Source organism: Lycium ferocissimum, chromosome 5 (genome assembly GCF_029784015.1).
Source record: "Lycium ferocissimum isolate CSIRO_LF1 chromosome 5, AGI_CSIRO_Lferr_CH_V1, whole genome shotgun sequence".
Taxonomy (NCBI): domain Eukaryota; kingdom Viridiplantae; phylum Streptophyta; class Magnoliopsida; order Solanales; family Solanaceae; genus Lycium; species Lycium ferocissimum.
In genome coordinates, this window is record NC_081346.1 from 71,229,517 (window position 1) to 71,235,336 (window position 5,820).

Below are 5,820 nucleotides of genomic sequence, written 5' to 3' on the forward strand. Positions count from 1 at the left end.
CAAAATTGGTTGCACCACATTGAGTTCATATGTATTTTGATGTATTGAGGTGTATTTTGAATAGCAACCTAACATTTTGTTGTATTGGAATGTATTTCAGTGTATCTGATCAGATATATTTCACATATATTCGGTGTATTCAGCTGTATTTCGAATAGCAACCTTACAGCTGTATTTAAAAATACGGAAATACAGTTGAAATTGCAAAGGTAGCTACGGTTTGTAAATTTTAAAGTTGTAACTATATATTGTTAGGAACTTATAAAAAGTAGTTGTTTATTTAAGTTACCCAATTGTTCAAAAGTTTTTGCGGAATAGATTAATATTGGACCAAAAGAAATGTAGCATGCGTTTGTGGCTTCGGAGCCCATTTAAGCCTAATGGAGAGCTGAATTGGGCTGGTTATTTGGAGCCCTTTTCAATAAAGTCGTTGTATTCCTCCCATTAATGGCATGCCTTTTGGATATTGGCAACTCATCCATGATGAATATGATAGTGATATATTTTAAGTGGTTAACTTATTTATATAATGGACATTTGAGATCACGTGCAAAAGTTTTTCTAAAATTTGAACCGAAATTGTTTAATAGAAACATTTTGTCGTGTCTTCAGGTGTTCAAGTAGAACAAACCACAGTTAAGAGTGTTTAAATAAACTTTGTTAATAAGTTTGAGGGGGTATTAAGCCTGTAAATAAAGGTGGCATGCGATAGTGCAACGCATGAACGGCACGTGAAGGCCCATGTAGTAATAGCGCTACCTTTGGGTTCTGGGAGGATAGGATGTACAAAGACTTTACCCCTACCTTTGTGGGGTAGAGAGGTTGTTTTTGGTAGGCCCTCGAAAAATAGCGCCAGCAAAATAACAAGAGGTACAGAACAAATAAAGCAACAATTAGTAGTAAAGATTGAAGAATAAGGGCTCATTTTGTACAAGGGATAAGGATAAATACTCACGGGATTATATTTGAGATGAATTTATCCCACATTTGATTGGGATAAAATGGTGGTATAACTAATTCCGAATTAGTTATCTCGGGATTGTAGTATTATTTTATCCTTGTGGGACTTGTGGGAGGGTGGAATAACTAATTCAGGGATAACTTATCCCAGTCATCCTGGGATAGCTTGTTTCCAACCAAACGACCCCTAAGAGTCTATGTTAATACTAACTAATACTACCAAATAGACTAGCCCCTGTCTCTCCCACAAAATGTCCTACAACATTTGACTAGTTATTACCCTTCAACCCCAATCCTTGACCTTCATACCTTCTTATCTAGTAAGCGACCTCATATAATAGGTTTTTCCCCTTAAAAAGCTAAACAAATATCATGTGAGTCGATGATTCATATATCAAATATTAGCTAATAATATATCTGGTCGGAAGGCGACTTTTTGAACAGAAACTATAGGGGTCAAAAGGTTTTGTCTGTCAACAGAAATTCCTATGAAAGAGATTACATTGAGCCAAAAGAAAATGACATGGGTTTGTGTCTTCGTAGCCCACTTAAGCCTAAGGGTGGCAAATGGGCCATTTGGGTTAAAGTTGGGTAAGTCAAGATGGACTGAACCTATAGATGAGCCAAAGCCCAACCCTGCCCAAAGATTGTTTAGGCTAAGATGGGCTAAATGAAGGGTCATAACCCAACCCGTCCAAATTAACCCACCTTTTCAACATTTTGAGAAACTAAAAATATCGATATTCTTTGATTGTAAATATTCTCTCGCTCATGCTTATCAAAATAAACAGTGTTTTGAAAATCAAATTTAAATACTTTTTGGGTATAAAAAAACTCTAATGTATGCTTTTACTCAAAATAATAAAGATATTCACTGTAAATATTTCCTCATGAGCTATCCCAGTATGTAAATTATATTTTAAATTATTTCAAAAAGAAAATTAAATGCTAATTGACGTAATGTATATTGATTGTGTCAGATTACTCTCTTTTACCCCTTTGTCTTTATATATATATTTTTATGGTTGTCTTGTACATAACTACAAGTGGCAAACGTATGTCGGATATGGGTGGATCGAAATTAGGTTAAACAAAAACGGAAAAGTATAGACCCTCAAGAAAAAAAATTAGAAACTTAAAAATAAAAAGTTAAAATTATAGAGAATTTCATTTTAGATTAAAAATGTCCATATAGACTTAATTATCTACTTCAAAAATAATGAAAACATGACAATTCAGCAATAACAAAGAAGAATTATATCAGTTTATTCCATTAAGATGTATTTAGTAACTTAATTCTTGAACAGAGATCAGGGGCAGTACATTTAACACAAAAAAGTGCAATTACAATCATCGCCAAAACAAGTTCCTCCAAGAAGTTGTCCTGAAATACCAGGAGGATTAGGCTTTCCCTGGTACTTGTCAAAACAATCAGTGTTGCATTTTGTTGGATCACAAGGTTTGGTAGCTCCTGGAAGTGGAAATTGACATTCTTTTGCTTCAAGATGTAATCCTCTCATCTCAGTGCCTTAATTTGGTTGGACAGAGAAGAAAACGGAAAAACAAAAAAAATTATGAGAAAGAAAATTGAGCAATTATTCGATGACAATGAAGTCAGTAGGTGGATTTTTCATATACAAGCAACCACTTTATAACATTAGAGCACATCAGGTCATTTAATTTTCTATACTAATAATTTATTTTTTCTTTATAATCTAAATGATAATATAATGATCCAGCTTAATACAAAGTCGTCATATAACTTTGAATTTAAAAAGTTTCTCCACTTCAGTTATTAACGGGTTGTAAACTTTTTAATTACATATCATCATAAATATTTTATTTTCTGATTGTTTTAAAAATGACAAAAAAATTGTTGTATCGAATGTAACCATAAGAATTCCATTTGAAAGATTAGATGAATTAGAAAGAAACTTACTGAGAGCAATGAAAAGGGCAAATAGAAAGACAACTATGCTTGAGAAGTTCTTCATGATACCTAATGAAATTATATCAATATGGCTTTTGATGGTAGGATTAAAGTGTTCTGCACTATATATAGGACCAAATAAGGTAGAACTATGGTAACTAATTGATTAAAATGTTAATGAAATGACTAAGTTCCCAAGATCACTAAAATAAAAAACAAGTTACCAAAATCTTACATGTTTTAAACTAAGTCAGGGATATAAAATGAATTATGGAAATCTAAAATGACTTGATGGATATTAACTCTCATATGGAAATAAAATTATAGCAAGAAATTGATTATAGATACACAAATGTATAACAACCCAACCCGTCTTTTTGAGCATTTTTGCCTTAAAATATGCTCTAATACTTTGTATTAGTTATTTTATCATATGATGGGGGCGGGCGGGTTGGGGGGGGGGGGGTTGGATTGAGACCCAAGTGGTTCAGGTATGTTACACACTAAGTTGTATTTTCAACAAAACTCGAACAAGAATATGGATCAATTTGTACACTCCATAAGGAGTGCAACAAGAGTATTATGAGCACAACGCCAAAAACGATAAGATAACACATATAAATGGAAAGAAGTTAACAAGTAGAAAATTAGGTAAGAAGTCGAGTATAGTCACGAAGCATACTTCAAGTAAAAGCTCCAATATTAATAATCGCAATAAATCTCGATATCCTCAGATCATAAGCCTAGGTGCAAGGTTCTAATCCACAAGTGTGTCAAGTTTTTAAATAAGCACCGAACAAGAGGCAACAACTCAAGTGCGAAGGATAAAAATTAAAGACCACCAATTTTAGGGATAAAAATTAAAGAGCACCCCAAAATAAGGGTATTCTTGCGAATTGTCCTAGTTGTTGCCTTGTTGGGCTGGTAAATTTAAAGCCCTTTTCCATAAACTCATCATATTCCACCCATTAGTGGTAATGTAGCAAGTAGAGACAGTTTTAAATCAAAATATAATATAGATGCATAAAAAAGATTGCCTATTTAAGTGAATATAATTTTTTGATAAAAGGCTGTCGATTAACTCACCTCGAATAAAGGTGGCTCCGCCACTGGATGTCTCGAATATAAAATGATATCCTTATTTCTTGCGTTTTTAACAATTTCAAAATGAAGTTTTAACAACATACCCAGGTAATTCCACATGTGGGGTTCAAACTTCAAAATGCTTAAACACATTTCGAGCTTAATTAGTGTGAATGACAAGTGAATTGCCATAAAATGAAAGTATTTGATTATGATCTATCATAAAATGTACGCAAAAAACTATTGATCCTTACATGAGTCCATAGTTGATTATTTTTTTTACTTTAGACCATTAATCATGTCCTAAGGATAAGATAGATTTGATTGATTTTGAAGGTAATTACTAAACCAAGTTGGGAAGTAAGAAATGTAACTTATCCTTTTTGTATATACTTTAAACACCATTATTAGATAATACTGTTTAAATTTAATTGCGCACTGTAGCTCGTAGGGTGATCCTCACAGGCCAAGACATCTTTCTAAAGTTTGTTTTCGAGACTTGAAACATATCCCACAATATTTGTAGCATATCCCAATATATTATTTCAAGCTTGCACTTTTTTTCAATTGACTTACTCTCTATATCTAGACATAATTAAAATATTCAATGTCCAACTAGTACTCGTCTTATATTTTTGTTTTCCATGCATTATACATCGTCCATTTTGGAGCCCGACTTATCTTATATATGGAGACAATATTTATGTCCTAGAATAAAGATTAGTTTTTTACTATGAAATTGAAGGAAATAATTGGGGTTACTCATCTGGATTAACCTTAGAAATTAAATAAAACAAATTTAAAAGGAGAAAATAAGAAGAGATATGACTATTGGTAATAGGTTCCATTTAAACAAGAGGTATCTTGCTTAAATAGAATTCCTTCTCCTTTAACAATAAGTTTTTCCTTCTGAAACAACACAAAAAACTTTTTGTTCTCCCTAAATTCTCCCAACCCCCATATCTCGACCACCCTATACAAAGATTGCTCTTGAAATAGTACTTTTTTCGTACTTACCAAACATTAGAAAATAAGAAAATTAATTATTTTTCAAAAACACATGATTTTCGAGAATTCATTTCCATGAAAAATATTTTCCTTCATACCAAACACACCCTATGTGTTGTTGATTTTTCCTCAGCAACTTTACAATGCTTGCATGATTGATTCCAAAAAATAAGGGGCAAACTTTGCATTAGCAAGTAGCAACATGTATACCAATAAGAGAGTCTCGTTATATAATTTTTCAGAGGGTCCTCTATTTTATTTCATTGTCAATAATTGGTCTAAATCATGAGAAAAAAGAAGAGAAATTATCATTTGACCTTCGAATTGACAAAAACTTAGGAAGCAACTAAACCTAAGTTGTATTTATTTACCCCCCTAACAACTTATGGGTGAATTAAAATCAACCTTACTTTGCCTAGACCAGTTGAGATCTGGGTGTTGTTACACCACTCGCTCTTTGATTGGTCCACGTCATCTAATTATTATTTTTTAAATAAATTCGTTAAAACTAAACTAAAAATTATTTAAATAAAAAAATACAGGTGGGCCCTATCTTCTAACCCTTTCGTACTTTCTCCCTCTTCTAAACCCCCCTCCCCCCTCCCACGCCCACCCTTCTCTCCCACTCGTTCTTCCCAATGGTTTCCATTAATAACAAGAACATTCTCCTTCTTCCCCCATAACCACCACCACCACCGTAACCACCTTCTTCTCCATACTCCACCACGGCTACTACCATCTTATCCTCCACCACCACTACCATACCTTCCCCACCATAGTTGCTCTCATCTTCTGTTCTTCTTTTCCTAATTTTTTTTTCCTTTCTTTTTCTAGGGTTC

General features: G+C 33.1%; 1 long non-coding RNA gene across 1 annotated transcript; it reads right to left on the bottom strand.

Annotated features, from left to right (window-relative positions):
* Positions 1-2,202: 2,202 nt before the first annotated feature.
* Positions 2,203-3,003, bottom strand: LOC132058525 (uncharacterized). Its single transcript, XR_009415327.1, has 2 exons — positions 2,900-3,003; positions 2,203-2,488 (listed from the first exon to the last, which is right to left on the bottom strand). It is a non-coding gene; the product is annotated as an uncharacterized LOC132058525 (long non-coding RNA).
* Positions 3,004-5,820: the final 2,817 nt, after the last annotated feature.